The sequence below is a fragment of the Pan troglodytes genome, chromosome 2 (assembly GCF_028858775.2).
Source record: "Pan troglodytes isolate AG18354 chromosome 2, NHGRI_mPanTro3-v2.0_pri, whole genome shotgun sequence".
NCBI lineage: Eukaryota > Metazoa > Chordata > Mammalia > Primates > Hominidae > Pan > Pan troglodytes.
In genome coordinates, this window is record NC_086015.1 from 180,636,373 (window position 1) to 180,660,543 (window position 24,171).

A 24,171-nucleotide genomic window follows, 5' to 3' on the forward strand; every position below is an offset into this window, starting at 1 on the left:
AACATATTGCTAATCAAAATTCCTGAAGCAGAGGCCTTTGTCTATACTGAAGACTTACAAAGGAGAGTGAGATGTATTTATTTGAGATGATGGCCACAAAGCCCATGTGGCTTGCATTTGATAGAGTGATAATGGAGTAGCATTCTTAAGCCTGTGATTAATTGCAACAAGCCTTGGAAAGCTACTTGAAAAACTATGCTTTGTTTATAGTGTTTATTTCTTTGATTCAAGAATTGTTCCAGTTGCAAAACTCTCCTAGGGCACATGTTCAAATGATTAATATATTATTTATATGGAAAATAACCTAGAATAACAACTAAACTAAAAGCAAATAGTTGCCTTAGTACCAACCTATGGCACAAGACCAATTAGGATAAAAAGAAGATGAGACCCCCTTCTTGGCTTTGTGTTCATACATGGTGAGGTATCCTCAGAACTTTGTATTATGGTACCCCTCTGGAGGCTGAGATAGAAAGTTCCTTAATGATGGAGACTAACAATCTTTAGCAGCAAAGGAAGAGACTGGGCGTTTTGTACATATATGGTCATGATTTGGAGACTTATGAGGAAGGCCAAAGTGGATTGGGTGTGGTCTCGGTGTAGCACGATGGAATCTGGTGGCTTAAACCTAGCTGTCCACATTTCACTATCTGAAGAGCAGAAAATGTGTTAATAGGAGCCTGGTGAGTGGAGGAGACTGAAGATGGAGAGAGAGCCTGGACCTCAACATGAGCATTTGGAGCCATTTGGCAGCATTAGGCTGTGACCGCTTAGAGAACCGAAAGGTAAGATCCTCCGATTAGTTCCTCTTTTTCTGAGTTCATGTTTGCAAAGCACTTTCTAACTATAAAAGTTTCCTATTTCAGTTTTCAAATAGGGAGAATCTGCACTGACCAATGTTTGGTGTGTTCATCAACTTGGTTATAGTTGTCAGTGTAAATTAACTCACTGTCTGGATAGAGGGGAGAATGAAATGACTTATTCTGTGCCAAAGAGAGACAGAGTGAAAAACAGACTTCAGAAGGCTTGAAACTCAGGCCTGTTCTCTGTCTCTAACATGCTTTCATTAGCCTGTAGAAGCTTGAGAGACGCACAGACACATCTTGCAACATCTTCTGGCTTCTCGATGTGCATTTATGTGAGTGTGGGAGCCATGCGTGTGTGTATGCTGGGAGAGGAACCCCCATCTCCTCCTCCCCGGCAATGTCCCTGCTCTCTTTAGATCCTTATGAGTTGACTCAGTTCCCATGGATGGATGCTGTGTGCAGAAGCGGGCCACTGGCCCTGGGCTCCACAGCTGGCTTCAAGCTCTGATCTCTGTGTTCATTTCACTCTGTAATCTCAGTCCCAGCAGACCTCTCATCTTCCTGGGTGATTGAGTGTAGATTCTAGTTTTATTCTTTTAACACTTTTATTTACTGATGAAGGAAAATCCTAATTTATTTTCTATTGGGAAAAAAAATATGGACCAACCCCATAAAACCAGAACATTGGCAACTACTGCCATTTTGAATCCCAGTTCTACAGAGTTTGGAGATTTATTAAATTTTTCTAGTTAAAAGAGACCTTAGAGACCTTCGAGTCCACATGAGAACAAAAGAAATACATTTTATATTGCAAAATGCACACACATCCACCCACCAACACAAACCAATATTCATACAGACACACACAACTGAAAAGTTTTTTTCTTTTTGAGATGGAGTCTCACTCTTTCACCCAGGCTGTAGTGCCGTGGTGAGATCTTGGCTCACTGCAAGCTCCGCCTCCCGGATTCAGGCCATTCTCCTGCCTCAGCCTCCCGTGTAGCTGGGACTACAGGCGCCCGCCACCACACCTGGCTAATTTTGTTTTTGTATTTTTAGTGGAGACAGGGTTTCACTGTGTTAGCCAGGATGGTCTCGATCTCCTGACCTCGTGATCCACCCGCCTTAGCATCCCAAAGTGCTGGGATTATAGGCCTGAGCCTCCGCACCTGGCCAATAAAAGTTTTTAATGAAATAAACTGCTTACTGCATGGGGTTTATATTGATATTTTCTATTCTATTTCATGAAAACTACTACTGGTCGCTAACCAATTAAGTTGGTTTTAGAGTCACCTAATTGTGTGTCTGTGGGGTGGGCTTGCTGTGTTTAACACTTAACCTCTGCTTCAGTCCATCTCCTAATTCCTGTCTTCTTCCAATTGTAGGAGCAGGGACCAAATGGGACTTATCCACCTTATCTGTCACTGAACTGGGGCGTTATGATGACTAATGCAGAAGGAACACAAAGTAAGCTAGGAAGGCTGGCATGAAAACAGAGAAATGGAATAAGTGCCTGAGAGCAGAAACAAGCCTGGTAGGCAGTAATGCAGCCTCAGGCAGGGCTGGCAAGAATGTTTTGAGTATCCTTTAGAGATCTTCAATGCTGTCAGTTTTCTACATGTCACTGAGCTCCAATTCCCTTATCTGGGGCACAGTAGAACCTCCTCTGAGAGAAACTAATGTTGCTGACTGAAGGTCATGGCCAAAATCATGGTGTGCACGCACCCCCAGGGTCACATTCTTTCTGATTCAGTGATGATTATACTAAAATAATAATAGAAATAACTGCCATCATTTCTTTCTTTCTTTCTTTTTCCTTCCTTCCTTCCTTCCTTCCTTCCTTCCTTCCTTCCTTCCTTCCTTCCTTCCTTCCTTTCCTTCTTTCGTTCTTCTTTCTTTCTTTTCTTGAGACGGAGTCTCGCTCTGTCACCCAAGCTGGAGTGCAGTGGCACAATCTCGGCTCACTGCAAGCTCCGCCTCCTGGGTTCACGCCATTCTCCTGCCTCAGCCTCCCGAGTAGCTGGGACTACAGGCACCTGCCACCACACCCTGCTAATTTTTTTTTTGTATTTTTAGTAGAGATGGGGTTTCACCGTGTTAGCCAGGATGGTCTCGATCTCCTGACCTCATGATCCGCCTGCCTTGGCCTCCCAAAGTGCTGGGATTACAGGTTTAACATCATTTCTTAGTGATTATTATGTACCAACATGTTATGTACATTATCTTATTTAATTTTTGTATGAATCTTATGAAGTAGGCAATATTTCACTCATATTACAAATGAAGAAATGGAGACTTGTGGCAGGGCCCGGTGGCTCACACCTGTAATCCCAGCACTTTGGGAGGCCGAGGCAGGCGGATCACCTGAGGTCAGGAGTTTGAGACCAGCCTGACTAACATGGTGAAGCCCCCTCTCTACCAAAAATACAAAAATTAGCCAGGCGTGGTGGCACACACCTGTAGTCCCAGCTACTCGGGAGGCTGAAACAGGAGAATCACTTGAACCTGGGAGGCAGAGGTTGCAGTGAGTTGAGATCGTGCCATTGCACTCTAGCCTGGGAGACACAGCAAGACTCTGTCTCAAAAAAAAAAAAAAAAAAAAAAAGGAGACTTGGAAAGATTAGATAAGTGATTTGCTGAATGTCACACAACTAGTAAGTGGCAGAGGTAGGATTTGAACTTCAGTCTGCCTCCTTTGTTGTGTCTATTCAACCGCAATACATACATTGTATTGCGTATGTATGAAAGTGTTCAGATGACCTTTAGATTTGAGGAAACACTTTCATTAGGAAGTTGTACCTCCCCTCATTGCAGAATTGCCAGTGTTTTCTGGAGATCTGCTGCCAGAATGGGTTTTTATATCCTGCTGTTCTAGAGACATGTATAGAAACCAGACTAAACACAATAACCTTTCTTTCAAAGAATGTTTTCTGAAGATAGTAGACAAAGTTTAAAAATTCTCCCAATTGAAAACACATGGTATTTCTTTCTTTTTTTTTTTTTTTAGACGGAGTCTCGCTCTGTCGCCAGGCTGGAGTGCAGTGGCGTGATCTCGGCTCACTGCAACCTCTGCCTCCCGGGTTCAAGTGATTCTCCTGCCTCAGCCTCCTGAGTAGCTGGGATTACCGGCACCTGCCACCACACCCAGCTAATTTTTGTATTTTTAGTAGAGACAGGGTTTCACCATGTTGGCCAGGATGGTCTCCATCTCCTGACCTCGTGACCCGCCTACCTCAGCCTCCAAAAGTGATGGGATTATGGGCGTGAGCCACCATGCCTGGCGACACTGGTATTTCTATGTATGTGCTACCAGCAAAGACTAGACACAAGCTAATGTTTATAGGGGGCAAAAATCCATGTGTTATATGTATGCTTGCACTTCTATTTTCAGAAGATTCTATGGGAGAAAGTTCTTTAGTAAATCAGATCAAAATGTAAACAAAACCTAGTTTGCATGTTGGAAAATGTAAAATGGGAAATTAAAACGTAATTGTGAAAGGCAGACAGACTTTTATTTACTTAGTACCATATTATAATCACAGTGATTTAGGCCACAGGCTTTACTTGAATAAAACAAAACCTTGGGATTATAAGTATAAATGTGAGTCCAATGCTTTAATTTGCTAATTATGCTTCCTGGTGATAGAGGGAGGCTTATCATCTGTGTGGGTGGTGTTTTATTATGTTATTTTATTGACATGAGAAGAAGAGGCTATAAAAATGGTGCAATATTCCCACTTAGTACACAGATTTTTTAAAGCCTGAAGTTAGTAATTATGAATAAAATTAAAATCCATTGCATATTAGTTGTAGAAAATAATATATAAACTTAATTACATCTTCTAGGTAGCAATTATTTATTCTATACCAGTCATCACTAGAGAAACAAAATACATAACAAAGAGGTATTTATGAAAAGGATAGAAGGAGAATTATAGGGCTGTAGAGCTGGGGTATAGTATCTTAAAGATGACATTGTTGTTGTTTTTTGGATAGGAAAATAGAGTCTGAGAGTGCTTAGGTAGCTTGTATAGGTCACACAATGAGCAGTGGCACAGCCCAGGGTAGAGAAGCCATGACTCCTTATTGTCCAGGCTGGCGAGTTCCTCAGTGAGTTGTATTTCAGTGCAGCAATTAGCTTGGGCAGACTCTGGACCGTAAAGCAGGAAGGGGCCTTGATAATAGCAATCGAGAGACCAAAAAGCCAACTCACAAGTCTTTCCTGAAGGAATAACAAAACATTTTTTTTCCTCAGTGTTTCGGTTTCCATGTCCTATGGCACTACATTAATATAATGTATTTAGGGAACTGAGAGGGTTTTCTTATGCAACATATCACAATAATGTCCGTCAGTCTCATGAATGAACTGTGAAAGGATCGCTGACCTCAGGACAGCTTGGCAGTAAGCACCATTAAGCACCCAGACTCTTTATTCACACCAGCCTGGAGTAAAAATAAGGTTCTCTCCAGGTTAATGACCTTTTTGTGAATAAACGGAATCTCTGACAGTGATCCTCAGCACATGGTTTTCAAGACACGTGAGCCACTTGTTTTTGAAATAGAGCGACATGCTGAAAGCCTCAGGGAAAAATAGCACTTAAAACATAAAAACACGGCAATTCCTATTGAGCAATCCATCCCCATTGGCGTACCAGAGCTGGAACCATATGTATGAATGGCCTACAACACGGGCATGGGGTTATGATGGATGAAATACTGAATGCAAGTGCCTCTGAAAAAAAAATCAAAGATGAGAATCCCAAGTCAATCATTATCCTTCTAAGGAACCCGAACTTTAAAACCCCTACTACCATTTTTTCTCTTTTCCATAAACACCGTATAATATTAGCTACCCTTTATTGAATAGCCTTCACTGTGGGCTGGATGATGTGCCATGTGCACTACCCTAAATGGGTTTTGCAAAGACTCTCTGAAGAGTCCTTATTACCCCCATTTTACAGGTGAGGTTTGGAGAAGTTAAAACATTTGCTACTACATCATACAGCTCACGTATAAACCTAGGTTTGTAGGACAACAAAATCATCCTCTTTGTGACCAAATAATAGCAATAGCATTATTGCTATTATTATTATCTTCTAGGGATAATCCATTTAAAAATCAGGCAAACAAGTGTTTTCCCTGACATTAGATCACCAGCTAAGTCAGTAGTGGAGGAACTGACGGACTTGGGAAACCTAATATCAATTCCAGACCTAATACACAGTTTAAAAATATTGAGAATCAGGCAGCAACCTTTATTCGGTCATTTGGATAAAAGTACTGTTATTTTATAATAAAATGTTTCTGTGCTTTTTTTATATCAGAAATATGCTTAATTATTTGGTCAGTTCTGACTACCGGATGACATAGTGGCTCCTCAGCTGGTTAAGACTGATTTTCTCAAGTTTATAGCACTAGGGCTTAATTAATTTGCACATTCCGTACAGAATTTGGAGAAGAAAATTCTTAAAAGTTAATGGGCTAGTTTTATATTTAGTCAATATATCTTTAGTACAACTCTGGGCAACAACATTTCATGTTGTATAGCTTAGTGCAATAATAATAGTAAAAGAGAAGTTGTTGATGGCTATAACTAAGGTTTACATTCTGGCTTAAAGCTTTTGCTTTCTGTTTCTTTATATTAAGTCTGTTGTTAATGGATGGGAAGGATTTTGCAGGCCTGGATGAGGGTGGAGGTTCAAGTAAGGACACCGGCAAAGCAGGTGACTAGAATCTGATTGAGAAGTTTGGTATTGGAGTCAGTCCTGAGTTCAGATTCTGAGTTTGCCGCTTTTTAAAGCTATTTAACCTTTAACAATGTAACCCATCTGTGCTACAGTTTCCACATCTGTAAAATGGGAATCATAATACCTACATGATAAGATTGTGGCAAAAATTGAATGTCTCAGCTTGGCCCAAAGCAAGAGGGCAGTGAACGGTAGCCACTATCGGGAGGTGCTCATGTAAAAGACTTGAAATCTGGCTCCTCAAAGTGAGGACCTGCCCTGACCTGCTCCAGCTCCCGGAAAGGCAGAAAAGCCTGGCAAAGAGCCCACTGTTGTTCTTAGGCAGGCCTCCTCCCCTGCTTTGCACTGAGCTCATCCCTCGGGCTGTACTCACCTGGGTCACAAGGAAATATGTAGATGGTAAGTCCCAGAGTCAAGTACAGGTATTTTCCATTTTCATAGCAACTTGTATTCTATTGGGCACACAGTGGTTGTGTGGTAAATATGTCTTGATTTTATGTATAATGTGCAGGGCAGAGCTTCTTTCCCCTGGCTATGAGTTGAGAATGGTAATAGGTAGATGAGTCTGCATAATAAAGAATATGGGGCACGTGGAGAGGAAAAAAAGGAATGAGTCTTCCTAAGAGCGAATATGAGAAATAAGATTTTCCTACAAACCCAACACTGTTATAAAAAGAACAAAAGTCAACCCAGTAAACATCTTATTACCTTAACGAACACTAATTTGATACTTGTGGAAATGCGCTTCAGATTGAGCTGTAGTGTACCGTGAGCCTCTTCAAGAGAACTATTCAAGAGAACTGTGCCGTTTTTGAGGCATTTTTGTAGTAAAGCTGGGTTAATTGCGCATCATTTTTATTCATTTCTTTCTACTTGGCAACACCCAACTAAGATAATTTGAATTAGTGGATGCAGGATATTGAGAACTTCTGAAGCTAGTTTTCTTTAAACTACTAAAAAAATTTATATTCACGTAGTTTGGGGTCCTTCTGTCAAAAATGGACAGAGCCTAAAGCGTATTACTTTAACACACTATGTGTACAAGCAAAGCTACAAACACCTATGGAGTAAAGCTGGTCAACTGGGCTGAGGCCAGTCCATTTTTCAAGCTTTTATAAAGATTACTTCAGGTGACAATTTTTACTGAAAACATGTTTTGTTTTGGTTAACAGCAGTGATAGATTTGTAAATAAACTGAAATTCAAATGCTTATTCATGCTTCAATAAAACCCCTTGATAGGTTACGAGTTTCTTCTTGAGAATAGATTTCCTTACTGTGAACTACTGAGTATTTCCTGTTTTAGGTCAGATTGTAACTACCGCGAAATGATCTATTAGAAAAATTTGGGTCCTTCTAGTGCCAGAGGAAAGAAATGCACAATTAAATACACTCAGATACAAAAAGCAACTGAAAGACAAAGGAGAAGAGAATAAATAGAGAAGAGCCTTATGGTCCTGACATTTTATTTTTGAAGTGTAAGAAAATGACATTTGAGATTTTAATGTGGTTTTGTCTGAGCTCAATCTAAGATTTTACTTATTTCTACGTAACACGTCATCATTAGTTTCAGCTGACCTCATTGCCACATGCATAGCTGAGGGCTTGTGGAAAGAAATCACAGGGATTTCCAGAAAAGGTGACCTCACCACAGAAGCACAGGAGCAAGGAGACCGAGGAAGGCTTCAGGGCTGAGAAGTGAAGTTAATGGGATGAATTCCTGTAGCAAGCCGCAATGTGCTGTAAACAGGGCCAGACTTGCAGTGGCACCCAAGCAATGAACAAAGGCAAATGGGTTGGGAGACTGTGGTTGAGCCCTTTCCTCAGGCAAATCTCCTTTCTCAAGGCCTCAGTTTCCTTTTGACTCAATGTGGCAGTTGGACATAGCTGGATGTCTAAGTTTTCTTTCTCAATGCTGTGGTTCTGGGTGACCAGGTCAAGAGCAGACTCTATTTCTGTTATGCAAGATCAGAGCTCAGGGCCCTGCACCGTCACCTGCTGTGGCTATGAACCCTGTGTCTGCAAAGAAAAGAGATGGGTGGGGAAATTGCGTAACTATGAGCAAAATTGCAGGTCAGGTCTCACCCCTGTTCAGGAAATGGAAGGGTTTCCTTTTATCTTCTTGCATAATGGTATTAGCTAAAGATGAATTTATTATAAATAATAAAACAGTCAACATCTATTGAGTGGTTATGATGGGCCAAGTGTGACACTAAGGATTTTTCATGCACTGTCTCATTTACTTCTCACAATAACCCTTTGAAGGAAGTGCTAGCATCATTCCCATTTTTATATACAGATAAAATTGGAGGCCCAGAGACAGAGAATAACCAGCCTCAGTTTCCTAGACCAATAATGGCAGAACTTGTATTCAGACCCAGTTTGACTGCAGAGCCTGGGCTATTTATTGATTTAGTTTGAAGTAAGGGTTGCACTATGTCACTGAGATTGGAGTGCAGTGGCAACATCATGGCTCACTGCAGTCCTGACCTCCTGGGCTCAAATGATCGTCCAGTCTCAACCTCCCATGTAGCTGGGGCCACAGACATGTGCCACCAAGCCAGGCTAATTTTTGTATTTTTTGTAGAGATGGGGTTTCGCTATGTTGCTTGGTCTCAAACTCCTGGTTCCAAGCGATCCTCCTGCCTTGGCCTCCCAAAGTGCCGAGATTACAGGTGTGAGCCACTGCACCTGGCCTGTACCATCTTTTAAAGTCTCATGGCCCAACAGGATGCAAGTTAAAAACATATTGATACAATCACCTGGTGCAATTTTATTTTTGGAAAAACAATGGATGCTCACAGGCAAATAGAAATATTCACTGGGGCCGGGCATGGTGGCTCACGCCTGTAATGCCAGCACTTTGGGAGGCCGAGGCAGGTGGATCACCCGAGGTCAGGAGTTTGAGACCAGCCTGGCCAACACGGTGAAACCCCATCTCTACCAAAAATACAAAAATTAGCCAGGAGTGGTGGTGCGTGCCTGTAATCCCAGCTTCTCGGGAGGCTGAGGCAGGAGAATTGCTCGAACCTGGGAGGCGGAGGTTGCAGTGAGCCAAGATCACACCATTGCATTCCAGCCTGGGTGACAGAGCAAAACTCCATCTCAAAAAACAAAACAAAACAAAAACAAAACAAAACAAAACAAGAAATATTCATCGGATGGCAGGATTATGGGTGGTAACTCTTTTTTCTCTTCCTTGGTGTTCCGTTAATGCTGTCTGTGTAATGAGAAACAAAATAATAATTTTAAAAACCCAAGGAAATAGATTTCTTCTTTGATGTACTCCTTATAAGAATTTGGTTTCCAGTAAGCCACGTTCTTCTGAGGAAGGGCAGAGAACTTTGAGTTACGTGTAGCAGACGCTTATTTTGCCGAGGCTTTATGTCAGAGATGGGCTAATTCATGTTTCTCAACAGCCCCGGTGTGCCAGGCTTTGTATGTATAAGAAAACGGGATGCAGTGTTTGGATTACTCTGCCTCGGTTACTCCTTGTGTAAGCAGTATGGATATTTCTGACTATCCTTTTGATTCTAGTTGAAGCTGCTTGCCACAGGCATCTCTTAGTAGATTGCTTTGTGATTTATGCAGGTCTAAAGGAGACCAAGGATCATTTATCTTCAAACCAGGAGAGATGAAAGCGGCTCGGTAGTAAAATTTCCTGTGGAGTTAGATGAGAGCATCAAAGGGGAAAAAATGTCATTGTTTCATGAAAAACTAGGAAACGTGAGTCAGTTTCTAATGTCGCAGATATTTTCCTGTGAAGAGTTCATGTTTTTGAAAAATCTCCACTAAAGGATAAAAACAACTGAAGCAGTGAGTGGGTGCGATTGAAACGCTACCGCCACAAAACATGGCCTTTTCCCGGCGGTTAAGATGAAAATAAAGGAGAAAGTGGTGAAAATCTTAAGCTGCCTTAAGCCATTTGTAATTATTTTTCCCATGATTAAATCTAATTTTCTGCTGTTACTTAAATATTTGAACATTATTCTTCTTATTCTTTCTTCGAGGAAAAGAATTCCTCAAAATGGATGCTTCTCCAGCCTGGATATCTTTTGTTTGTTCACATTCCTCATACTCCACGGCTTTGTATTCATCGACAGCCTCTGTAAAAATGATTCTACCCCAACTGTTTGATGCTCTGCGCTAATTTGTACCATGGTTACTGTGTTTGGTATGTTGTAAGAGCCCTATTCTTTTTAAATGTGTTCCACAGATTTAGAGATATTTAAAACACTGTGATGCCCGGAGGAAAAAAAAATGTTGTAATCAAGCCATTTGTCACTGTGCATAGGAATATAAGATTTCCACCAGACAGAAAAGATATTATGGGTTTCTCTCTGGCTACTGTACATGCCATAAGTAAAACAATGATGCATGAAGTTGAACTGACTGCCAAAAATAGATCAGGAAGAAAAATTTCTCCCATGACAACTGGCTGTGATCCTAGGGATTTTCCCTTTCACTCTGAAATCTTGAATAGGACTTTATCTTTTCTCTCACTTTCCTTTTCTTTCTTTCCTTTCCTCTCCCTCCTTCACTCCCTCCTTCCTTTCCTCCCTCCCTTTCTTTCCCCTCCCTCCCTCCCTCCCTCCCTTCCTTCCTTCCTTCCTTCCTTCCTCTTTTTTCTATCTATAAACATACTGTGATTTTGCCTTGAAATTCTCAGCACAGTAGTAGCAAACAGAAGTGTGGCACTGATCAAGTTAGTTTGAATGCAGAGCCACTGCAGTGGCTTTCTAGTGGAAACATGTTCTCCTCACTCCTAGTTCTCAGACCTTCATTCCTGACTCAGAAGAGCCTGGTAAGCCTGGGGTGATGTCATTTTCAGTCCTGAGGTAATGCTATTATTCAAGACATATTATTAAGCAATTGGGTAGAGAAAGGAGTTCCTTTGAATGAATATACTTTATGCAGAAATATGATTCCTCCACAATCAGAGGCCCACACCTAAACCCAGACATTAAGAACAACAAAAGAACATCACCACCATCACCCCCCAAAACTCAGACAAAAAATTTAAAATTCCTCGGAGCATCAATACTGGGCCACTTGAACTGTGTAGTCCACACAACTATCACTTATAAATATCTGGAGAGTCTAAAAGTTGAAACCATCTGGCATTGTGCAACTGACAGTGGACATGTTGGAGTCTGGGGGTAGTATAGTGTATGGGTGCCGGCAAGCAAGAGAACTGGTATAGAATCTGAATTTTAACACTTAGCATATGTTAACTTTGGGCAGGTTACTCAGCTTTTTCCAGTTTCAAGCTCCTCATCTGTAAAACCCTTCATCCCTTTTCTGAAGCCATAAGGGAGTTATAATTAGCACGCCTCCACTGGCTCTGTTTTCCTGCTATTAATCTTTCTTAACATTTATACCTTGTCTTCTCGTTAAGATGGCGGGAGCCTGTGGCTTTGTGCACTCAAAGTCTCTATCATGGTTCTTTTTTCCGAGATTCACAGCATGAAAGCAGTAGATGAGAGAGAATGGTTTTCAGGAGTTTTCAATTGGGTTTGAAACCTGTCAAACTGGTTAAAAATTGCATGTTATTTGTACAGCACCCACTTATTTTATCAGTTGATTAATGAGGTGCTAGAGTAATGTGTTGGTTGTCTCTAATGTCTTAGAATTTGGTATGTAGTACATTTCATGTATAACTGATATGTTATAGTTTTATTTATTTATTTATTTTCTTTTTTTGTGCGCAATACATTTCTTGAATTTATTTTTCCTATTTAACCAAAATTTTCTCTCTCCCTCCCTTCCTTCCTTCCTTCCTTCCTTCCTTCCTTCCTTCCTTCCTTCCTTCCTTCCTTCCTTCCTCTCTTCCTCTCTCTCTCTCTTTCTCTTTCTCTCTCTCTTTCTTTCTTTTATTATTATGATACTTTAAGTTCTAGGGTACCTGTGCACAGCGTGTATTTATTTATTTATTTTGAGACAGAGTCTTACTCTGTTGCCCAGGCTGGAGTGTAGTAGTGTGATCTTGGCTCACTGCAACCTCCGCCTCCTGGGTTCAAGCGATTCTCCTGTCTCAGCCTCCAGCCTCCTGGGTTCAAGTGATTCTCCTGCCTCAGCCTCCTGAGTAGCTGACATACAGGTGTGCGTCACCACGCCTGGCTAATTTTTGTATTTTTAGTAGAGATGAGTTTTCACCATGTTGGCTAGGCTGGTCTTGAACTCCTGGGCTCAAGTGATACACCCGCCTTGGTCTCCCAAAGTGCTGGGATTGCCTGGCCGATATGTTATAGTTTTTTTTTTTTTTTTTTTTTTTTTTTTTTGAGACGGAGTCTCACTCTGTCACCCAGGCTGGAGTGCAGTGGCACGATCTTGGCTTACTGCAACCTCCGCCTCCTGGGTTCAAGCAATTCTCCTGCCTCAGCCCGAGTAGCTGGGACTATTGGCGTGCACCACCACGCCTGGCTAATTTTTGTATTTTTAGTAGAGACGGGGTTTCACCATATTGGCCAGGATGTTCTTGATCTCTTGACCTCGTGATTTGCCCGCCTTGGCCTCCCAAAGTGCTGGGATCACAGGCATGAGCCACTGCAGCTGGCAGTTATAGTTTTAAAAGGTTAAAAATTATATGTAGAAAGAGAAGCCATAATCCAGTGTTTCTGGAGGACAAAGTGTATCTTTTTTGAAATACCGATTGAGATCTACAAATCCAGATCAACCCCACTTACAGATGAGGAAACTGAGATTCAAAGAATGATTTGAAAAAAGACATTTGGTTGATCAACTGTGGGGGACATGTACACATGCTGCCCAGATAGCCTTTCAAGGAAGGACTTTGAGTTCAGCTGTGGGGAGCGGAGGCAGCCCCACTGCCAGCTGTCAGCATCTTCAGGCTCTGTCCCAGCAGGAGAGTTGCTGTGACTGAGGTATCGCCCTTCCTAAGGGAGCCAGCATCTGTGGACCAGATGAGCCATGGGTGAAAAGGCCTGGCCACGGGGCCCACTGTGGGACAGTTTGATGGAATAGAGTTTTGAGTTTGATGGGTAATTCTTGTTCCAGTGCTCCCTAAATTCTACCGGATATTTTGTCCGGCTTGCACTGCAGCCATCTTCCTTCCTCTTTCTTCCCTTCATGGGTGTTGATTCTTAATGAACTTCCTGACCCTCAGCTCTGTCTCAGTGCCTGCCTCCAGGGAAACCCACCTATGTCATTAATTGATTGAAATTACACAGTATATTGGCATTTCAGGAAAGGGATTTATTGAGATAGTTATCTTTAAATTAACACATTTTATAAATATGAATAAAAAGTCTTCATATCATCAAATATAAAGGGTTGAAAAAGGAATATTTCTTGCCATAAATATAAAATAATCATAAAATAGGCCAGGTGTGGTGGCTCACACCTATAATCCCAGTACTCTGGGAGGCTGAGGTGGGCGGATCACTTGAGGTCAGGAGTTTGAGACCAGCCTGACCAATGTGGTGAAGCACCATCTGGACTAAAAAAAAAAACAAAAATTAGCCAGGTGTGGTGGCAGGTGCCTGTAATCCCAGCCACTCGGGAGGCTGAGGCAGGAGAATCACTTGAACCCAGGAGGCTGGAGGCTGAGGCAGGAGAATCGCTTGAACCCAGGAGGCAGAGGTTGCAGTGAGCCAAGATCACAACACTGCACTCAAGCCTGGGTGACAGAGTGAGACTCTGTCTCAAAAAAAAAAAAAAAAAAAAAAAAAATCATTAAATAAATTCAAAGAATATTTAAAAAAACTTAACATTCTAGCTGAATTTTTTTCTGCCTAATGTTCTAGACTTCTTTTTCTCTGCATAAAAAAGATCAGCAAGTGTTGGAGAAGTTAAGATATACTACCAACAACCAATTCTCTCATCTTGATGTAATCAGAGAATAGGAAGAGAATTAAAAGGGAATAACTATCTCACTATGTAATCCAGTGTTATTTAATACTAAATGAGAATTTCTCTAATTCATATCTGTGTACCAGAGTACTGGGGCCATAATGTGGCAGACACCAACTTAAGTAAGTGATCAATTGTGGATCCACCATCATTTATCAGATATAATTTCAGTCTATTTTTGTAAAACTCAAAATGGAAATATGTCTGATGTCTTTTTCTCAGCCCAAATTTTTCCACCAATCCTCCATTCTAATGTAAAACTGGCCTACATTTTCTCTTTGTTCTGTTTCTATGTTTAGAAAAGATTAGAAGATTCCTACAGATAAGCCTCCTCCCAGTTCAGGTGAATTTACCTCTTTCATTTAAGCAGAAATAAAAAATTCAGTTCTTTCTTTCCTTGATTCATTCACTGAAGAATATATCTTTTGATGTCTACAAAGCTGGCTTAGTATAGGATAAGTGCGGAGAGACAGGGATAGAATCTGAGAGGGTGTATTTGTGAATGCTACTGTCTGGCTATAACAACCCCAGGCATGCTTGGGGAAAAAGTTAGGGAATTAGAAATTTTGGACAAGAAAGGAAACTAAAGTGTAAAGATAAAAAGAAGAAAGTAAAAGAATTAGTAAAGGAATGAAGGAAGATTTTCTTTCATTGTATAGACCCTATATATAGAATATCATTTTTTTCCTCGATTCCAGTTTATTGGAAAATAGATGTATCACAGGTATGATAGCCTCTTATATACATGTTTGAAAGAGTGATTTGAAAAAACTAATTAATATGTAAATGTTCATTGTAATGAAGGAAATGAGTCTTCAAGTTCTCAGATCATACAAAGGAATCTCATAGATTTGGGTGCTCAAAGCTCTGTTCTGGATATGTCTCCAAAAGTTCTTTACTTTTAGCTATGTACTATTTTTTTTGGAGAAAAATTGCCACTGAGAACTTAAACGTGGAATCCCCAGATAGGATTAGGCCTTGTTTTGGCACTACCTATGAGGTATGCTACTTGTTTCTGGCACCTGGATCTTCTTTGAAATTGTCAATTGGGTCCAACTGGTTCAGAAACTTCTTCCAAGTAAGGGGGGTTGAAAGGGATCGTTAAATTTGTGATTTTACAAAACTTCACCTGCTAGCCAAGAGGGAACAACATGAATTGAATTTACCCTATTGCTTGAAACAACTGAAAAGATGGATCAAATATATGAAAACAAAATAAAACAAGACAAAACAGTTTTCAAGACTTTAGACTTCAGTGTTCCCTGAGAGATGGGCAACAAATGAGGTGACTGAGTTTTGTGATTATCCCAACTTACTCCCTGGAGAGAGTTTCCGGGCCATGAGAGGGAGAGGGAACCTAGGCAGAGCCTGGCAGTTATCTTGAGTTGAGGAGGCCAAGGCAATGTAGGATACAGTAAATTCCTCTTCAAAGTTTAGCCTGTTAACTTCCCTTAAAATTCGAGAGGGAGAAAATTGTTAAGTAAAATGAGTTCTGGGTCCCTCTCCAAAGAACCAGTGTGGCAGTATGTTCAGCTTCCCTGTACTTTGTTTTCCATTTTAAAGTTTGACTTCCTCATTCTTTACATCTCCTTGCCTCTAGTTTCAGTAAACAACTCCCTTTTAGCCTCTATCACCTGCTCTGTCCTCAGTCATCCTTAGTCACCTGCTCTGTCCTCAGTCATCCTTAGTCACCTGCTCTGTCCTCAGTCATCCTTAGTCACCTGCTCTGTAACCATCCCTCCCACCAAAACTACTCACCCTGCCACTCTGGCTTGTACCCTCACTCTCTTTAAAATAGCCAGTCAGAATTAGCTTAGACTGTGTGGTCCAATCCCAGCCAACAGGGGAAAGACACAGCAGTAGGGACTAGCTGCATTAAGAATAAGACCTCCCTTCCCCTCCCTTGTCTGGTGTGCTCTCGCCATTGCTCCATCCATGAGATGTATCTTTCTATAGAAGTAAATTGCCTTGCTGAGAAAACTTTTGCCCGAGTGCTATTTTCATTTGGCGGCACAGAGCATTTACTTCCAAGAGCAGCTAGAATTTGCAGGTAGGTTGCTGTAAAGGAGACAGTTGTACAGAGAGAGGACTCTGGAGACCTGCCAAGGGTCCTCCTTGAGTCTTCAGCTGAATACCGATCAGTGCATGCTTGTGAGAAAAATATCTTCAGGCAGGAGAAAGAACTAGCTGAAAGAAGCAGAAGAAATCATCTTCAAAGTTCTCACAGGGCTTATATTATTCCTGCTTCTGCTGGCCAGACTAGAAAACATCATAATTCATGGGGCTTTTGGTAGAGTATTTGGAGGGATTTGCCTCAGTGGTGGTGTAAAATTAGTGCAGATTAAATGCATTAGAAATTGAAATATGTGGGTGCTATGGTTTGGATATAGTTTGTTTGTCCCCAATGAAACTCATGTTGAAATTTGATCCCCATGTGGTGGTGCTGGGAAGTGGCGCCCAGTGGGAAGTGTTTGGGTTATGGGGGTGGATTCCTTGGGAAAGGCTTGGTTCCATTCTCATGGTTGTAAGTGAGCTCTGGCTCTGACAAGACTGACTGGATGGGTTCTCATGGAAATGGATTAGTTTCCCATGAGAGTGTGTTGTTATAAAGCCAGGACACCCCTCTGGTTCTGTCTCTTTCCACATGTTGGCATCTCTTTTGACCTTCTCTGCCATGTTATTATGCAGCATAAAAGACCTTGCCAGAAGCCAGGGCCATGCCCTTCAACTCCTCAGCCTATAGAACTATGAGCTAAATAAACCTCTTTTATTTATAAACTACTCAATCTCAGGTATTCTGTTATAGCCACGCAAAACTTAGACTGTGAGTAAATGTAAAGACTTGTTTTTTCTTATTTTGGTGTCTTTAACAGATGATCGAAATGGTTACAGCAAAATTAATAATCATGTATTGTGGGATTTATAATGTGTATTATGTCAAATGCATGACAAAATAGGACAAAGGTTGGGAAGGAAGAAATGGAGGTAGATGTACCAGTGTCAGGTCCTTCTACTTTATGTGAAGTGAGTAGTATCACTTGAAGTCAGAATTAATTCACTGGTACAGTATGAAAGTTCAAAAAGTGTACAAGTAACGGAGAAGCTGTCACAGGCATCAAATGATATCTGAGCTGGTCGGAATGTGTAAAGTGGATTTGAAAATGTCACTACGAAGGAAGAAGGGCACTCAGGGTGAGGGAATAATGTGAAAGAAAATTAATGAAAGAAGGAGAATAAAGAGCCTGTGTTGTTTATTGTGAACACTCCTGCTTAGTTGGAATATGGGAATGTTCCAATGCATAGTGGGCAGTAAGGCTAACAAAGTCAGTAGCAACCAAACCATGGAAGGCCTTCTGTAAGTTTGTACTTTCTTTTGTAAGTAAGCAGTGGATGTGGACAGCTTGCGAGTGGTGGGAAGGCATGGTCAGAACTACACTTTAGCATTTGTGCTAATCTGTCAGTAATGTATAAAATGAATTAGAGTAGACAAAGACTTAAAGTAGGAAAGTTAGGAGGTTGAGGTAAAAGTCCAAATGAGTATAATAGGCTTTAACTAGGACAGTGGGAGAGAAGATGGAAAGAAAGGGATAGATATCAATGAAGAGCAGAGAGAATTGATGGGTTTGAGTAAAGGGCATGAGAGAAGAGAGAGGTAAAGATGTCTGCCTGTCTGATCTAGACTGGGAAGATAATGGTACCATGAACAGAAACAGGGAAACACAGGTGAACACACAGGTTTTGGCTTTGGACTTCTCGGCTTGGGGTATCCTGGATTCGTCTGGGTGGAGAGGATTGGCAGACAGCTGAGAATGCAGACTAGGAGCTGGGAAAAGAGATCGTGATGAGAGAGGGATTTAGGAATCACATGTACTATGTGAGTGTTGAAGCTGTGGAATTAGATGAGATCATCCAGGGAGACAGTAGACAGCAGTGAGAGAGGAGAGGGCAGGGAAAGGAACATTGGGTCAAGCCTTCATTTAGCAGGCAGGAAGAAAAATACCAGAAGAGGAGGAGTATGTGGAGGGTTTTTTTGTTTGTTTTTGTATGACACCTTGGTGAGATTTTTCTCTGTCTCTCTGGGAGGAAACGGAAAAAATCCTTGGAGAAATAATTTCTTTAAATGGTTGTGGACGCCCCCCTCCCTTATGCATGTATATATTTGCCAAAAAGAGCATAATTTTACAGGATGCAAATGCCAAAAGTGGAAAGAAGACTTGTGTAAAAGAAAAAACAGCACTGAATAACTTTTTATAAATGCAAGAAACAAGAAGAATAAAGCAGACCACTACAATGGTAAAAGAAACTATTATTGTTATTTTAATGAAAAGAACCAATTGACAAGTCTAATGACATTTTCGAAGGCAGGAACCACTTTTTCCAGTGATTTGCTTCCCTGTGCGAGGTCTCCCTTCACCCTTGCACCACTTCAGCAAAATGCTGAGCACATAGTAGATGCCCCATTGTGTTTTAATTAGATGCCACGTACTCAGGCAGGATTCGCCAGCCGTGGTCCTTGAATGTAGAGATTTCAGAGGTGGGAGGAGGGGAAGGAAGAAGGTAGTTTTGTTTACGTTTGCAGCAGAGGCGACTGAGAAGAGGGAAACACTTTTATTTCCCTTGTGGACTGGCCGTTCACTTTGCTGTAGCAGCTGCTAATGGAAAATAATAAAACCCATTTTCATCAGGCAGTATCTGGAACACTTACAGGTCAATTGAGTGCTCAAAACAGATTGTTACAGAACACATTATTAGTTCGTCATCAGCATCCACTCTGGTCAGGGGATTTTTACCATTGGAAATTGAATTTATAGGTCATGGTTTGTTATGATTCCTGAAAATCATCAAATTTTTGTAATCTAGTGGAAGCATATAGCCAATTATTATAAATGAACACACATCTTTCCATTTGTTAAAATCACAAAGGTAGCAAATTAAGCTGTGGAAGAATTCTACAGCAGCTGCAAAAATATGACTTCACTAATTCTAAACCTATGTTATGCCTATTAATTGTTCCAAACTGAAAAATTTGGTCCCAGTTTCATAATAAATCCCATCCTATAATACAATGCCAGGAGGTAATGCCAACACTATTTTTGTAAAGCACCGAAACCCAAGCATGAGATGAAATTCAAGGGTGTTTTTCTGTTTGCTATCATTCTCGTATATGAATGTGCTGTTTTAAAATGATCCTTTCCAAATGCAGAGTTAAATGAAGTTAGCTGGACTTTTTTTTTCGAGATGGAGGTTTGCTCTTGTTGCCCAGGCTGGAGTGCAATGATGCAATCTCAGCTCACTGCAACCTCCGACTCCCAGGTTCAAGCAATTCTTCTGCCTCAGCCCAGCTATTTGGGATTACAGGTGCCCACCACCATGTCCAGCTAATTTTTTGTATTTTTAGTGGAGATGGGGTTTCACCATGTTGGCCAGGCTGGTCTCAAACTCTTGACCTCAGGTGATCCACCTTCCTCAGCCTCCCAAAGTGCTGGGATTACAGGCGTGAGACACCGTGCCCAGCTAGCTGGACTTTTAAAACACAATACCCATGGTGGGGATTGAATGGTCTGGTGGAAAGAACCCTGCCCTGGGCATAGGGTGCTAATTTTGTCATTTGCTAACTGTGGGACCTCGGGCAAGCTATAGCACTGCCTGGGCCTCAGTTTCCTCCTCTGCAACATGAGGAATTTGGATTAGATGTTTTCTTAGAACACTTTCCTGTATGTTTACAAAATATTCGTTCTTGTTTCTTTCGAATTACATAAATATATGTTTATGGTGGAGAACTCCCAAAATAAAAATAAGCAAAAAAGAGAAAGTGAAACTCATGTATAATGCTACAACCCAGAGATACACACTATTAACATTATGATGTCTGTTCTTCCAGTTCACTCGTGTGTATACCTATGTACATTTAAATATACACATACCATTCTATATATACGTCATTTTGCAACCTAATTTTTTTCACTTAAAAATAGTGCAAGTATTATTCTCTAATGTGATTTTTTTTTCAAATAGAATCCCATTGTATGAATAGGTCATTAATTTCTCTAATTCCCTATGAATGGATTACTTGGTATTTTTCAATCTCTTGCAATTTTTCACAATGTTTGAATAAAAACTAATATGGCTAAATCTCTAAACATTTCCAAATTCTTGTCTTAGGGCAAATTGCCAGAAACAGAATTGCTGGGTTACAAGGTATGCGTGCTTCTTAAAGATTTAATGTCTATTGCTAAATTCACATAAAATTTAAATTATGTGTTATGCTTTTTTGTCTCTGGAGATAATTAATTACATTCAGAGTCAGGAATCCTGAGTGTGATACTCCCTTATAATAAGATATGGCTGGGTGCATTTATACACATACACTTTTATCCATGAACTGTTTTGATATTATGCGGTTTTGTGATAACTCAGAAGAATTGCAGTACACATTTATGTGGCTATCTTTCTGCTTTCCTCCCAGGGAATGTTGTTAGAGAAAGAAAACAAAATCGCTATATATTTCTGAGTTTGCAGAGAATTTTAAACCGATTCTCTAAGACTCTTTCTAGCTTTTATAATTTAAGTTGGTGTTTGTTTTATCTCAACACACTTATTGAGTTTCTACTACATGATTAGTAATGAGGCCTGTGGCATGAAGAAGCATGATGTTTGGGAAGAAGAGTTATGCAGCAATGATGAGCGTACATTGTCAGAGGCAAGCTGTATAGCGTCGGCAATCGTGCTCCAAGGATGTCTGGCTGGCCTATAGAATAAGGAGATGGGGAATTCAGTGAGGTCTGGGAAGATACTGTGTTAGCTGGAACTCTTTGATTAGCACCTAGAGAAAACCACCTCAAATTAACTTAGCAAATAGGGTTACATTTATTGACTCATATAATCAGGCCCTAGAGAGGCCGGGGTTGGAGCAGGGCATGACTGAAGCAGGAGCTTTCTTCCTTTTTTTTTTTTTTGTCTTCTGTTTTCTTCATTCTCTCGGAATTTTCTAAGCTGGTGGCTGGAATTAAGGATCTTAGCTGCTTATGCTTACATCTTTAAAGCCTTAAGTCCAGAGGGAAAAAAGTCATTCTCTCAGCTCCAGTTTGAAAAAGCGTAAGACATCACTCTGGTTGGCCTGTCTGGGGTGACGGACCCACCACATGGAACAGGTATTGGGCCAAGGAGGAAAACCATGATAGGCCAGCTTGTGGCAATCCCAGGACGGGGGTATTTCCTTAAGAAGAGGGAAGAGGGTGCTGGACAGAAAAAAAACATGAATGCTTAAGATGGGCAAGATTTCTATAGGCAAAAAAGGAATTTAGCAGAGGGTGTACCAGTAGCAGGTGATTAAAATTATGCATTGAATAAATAAATGAATGAAAGGGCATGAGTAGCAGTGGAAAAGAAAGTATCCTCCTTGATTACTAGGAGTCTACATTAATTATTTCTTTTCATCTCCATGAAACCTCTCGGATACGTAGGTTCCCATTTTGCAGATAAGCAAAGTGGAGAGGATGAATTAACGTCCGTCATTACGCTGCTAATGGGATGCGTGCTTATAAAGTCACTATTAGCTAGGCATGGTGGTATGCACCTACAGTCCCAGCTACTTGGGAGGATGAGGTGGGAGAATTTCTTAAACCCAGGAGGTCAAGGCTGCAGTGAAAACAAACCCAATTTTCCTCCTCAGCAAATACACAATAAATTGTTGGCACATTTTGTTGGCTATGTCAGGGCAAATGGCCAGAGAGATCATTGACAGGTGCTGTAGCAGGTGTCTGGCCCCTTATTACCCCTGGTATTCCAGGGCAGCACGCTTCCATCTAGCAGAGTTGGGAATCCATCTCCGTGGGGAGAACTAGATTCTGGGAGCAGCAGCCCATCTTCTAGCAAGATCAGGGGCTGGGATTTTATTTTATTTCTTCTTACTTTTTTGAGACAGGGAGGGCTTCACTCTGTTGCCCAGGCTAGAGTGCAGTGGTACAATCATAACAGTCACAGATAGTGTTTTGGTTAAAAATCAAAACAGAACAAAGTAAACTACAATAAAACCACATTCATCTATAACCAAAAAAGAGTTTGAGAATAATTGAATTTTTTTTTTGGTTTCCAGAATGCTTCAAAGAGGAATCCTCAACTTTTTGTGATCTCCCCCACTTTTCTTGCCCTGTACTGGCTTGAGCTCCAAGCATCTCATCAGCCCCAGCCCTAGCTCATGGGCCTCTATTTTCATCTCCCAGCCCCATCATGACTCTGCATTCCAAAGCCGGAAGTCACTGGTCTCAAAGAGATAGACTTTCCTTGGATATAAGGGGAAAGAAGACTAGGAAGAAGCTGGTTTAATGAGTGAGTTGGGGGAGGCTGTGAAAATTCCTGCATTATTAATTTCGTTACAACCTACTTGACCTACTTTTGAGTGGCGCTGTGATTCTGACTCAGATCTCACTCTCAGATCTGTGTGTTTTGCCCCTCACCATTCTACCTGGGGAGAGCAGTGAAATAACTTGGAAAAAGACTGAGGTTTTCTCTTATCATCCCAGGTTCTGACTTCTTGATTTCTACTATCCTAAAACTTATATGTAACACCTATCACATAATTAATCACCGAATGATGTATAATAATAGCCCGATTCTCTCATTATTTCCCGTGTTTGACTTAGGTCAACACAGCACATCACTATTCCCTCCCTCTCAGGTACACTTTTCCTGCTTTGTCCTCTGGTGAATGCCTGCTCATCCCTCAAAGCCCAGCTGATGTGTTTTCTTCTCTGCTATGCCTTCGCTAGGGCTTTGCAGGATTCTGTGAACATATTTTTAGTGTCAGCTTATCACAGTGTGTTGTAATTGTTGTTTACCCATTTGCCAACCCCAGGAAAGTTTGAGTTTCTCTAGGGCAGGGGCCATGCCTTATCCATCTATTCTCCCTCCAGTGCCCAGCATGGCTTCTGTCACTTAGTAGGTGCTCAATAAACATTTTTTTAAATGAATAAAAAACATGAATGACTTGGTTTTTCCTGTGTGTAGCAGAGGGCTATGCACCGAACAGGATGCTGAGTAGTATGAACTGATTGATTGATTGATGTGAGAGTAGGAGGGAGACACCATAAGTCCTGGAAAAGGGAATGGCATTATGAAATTCATGTTTCAAGAGAATGGATGTGGCAGTAAGATCTGTTACTTGAGACTTTCAGACCTTGGAATAATTGCCTGTGTTTTGACATTCTTCTGTAACGTTGGGGAAATAAATGGAACTAATGGGAAAAAACTCTTCTAGGACATTCTCAGATGTAACTAATATTGACTCAGCAAAACAAGACTTCGGAAAGGATCCTGGCACATTTCCTTGCTCCCCAAGGTTCTGGGAGTAATTTCCTTGTGCTTGGTCTCCCTTCTGCTTTCTACGTTTACCCACAGTTGTTAGTGCTCTCCACAACTCAAGTAAGATTTAGAATAGGATCTGATCTTCCTTATATTTACCACTCTACCAATTTTTCTTCATAGGAAATTGGATCTTGTACGATTGGCTCACATTTGATGTATAAGATTTTCAACCACCCCGTAAGGACTTAACTTGTTATTCAAGAATGAAATATTCTCTGGTCTACAGGACTCATATTTGGAATCTCCAAACCCGGATTGCTACTGCCTGGATCAGCCCAGCACAAGTCCTGCCAACCTCTGTCTTGGCATGCGCTTGAGTTCTGTGTGTTCTCACATGAAAGCAGAGTTTATAGATGTTCAAACAGAGAGAGCTGAGAGTCAGTGA

At 41.1% G+C, this 24,171-nt stretch overlaps 1 long non-coding RNA gene across 1 annotated transcript in view; it reads left to right on the top strand.

Moving 5' to 3' along the window:
- Positions 1 to 528: 528 nt before the first annotated feature.
- The window catches only part of LOC129143556 (uncharacterized), a 187,491-nt gene continuing 163,848 nt past the window's right edge, over positions 529 to 24,171 (top strand). Inside the window, exon 1 of the long non-coding RNA XR_008547177.1 lies at positions 529 to 785. This is a non-coding gene — a long non-coding RNA (uncharacterized LOC129143556). The remainder of the gene's footprint in view (positions 786 to 24,171) is intronic.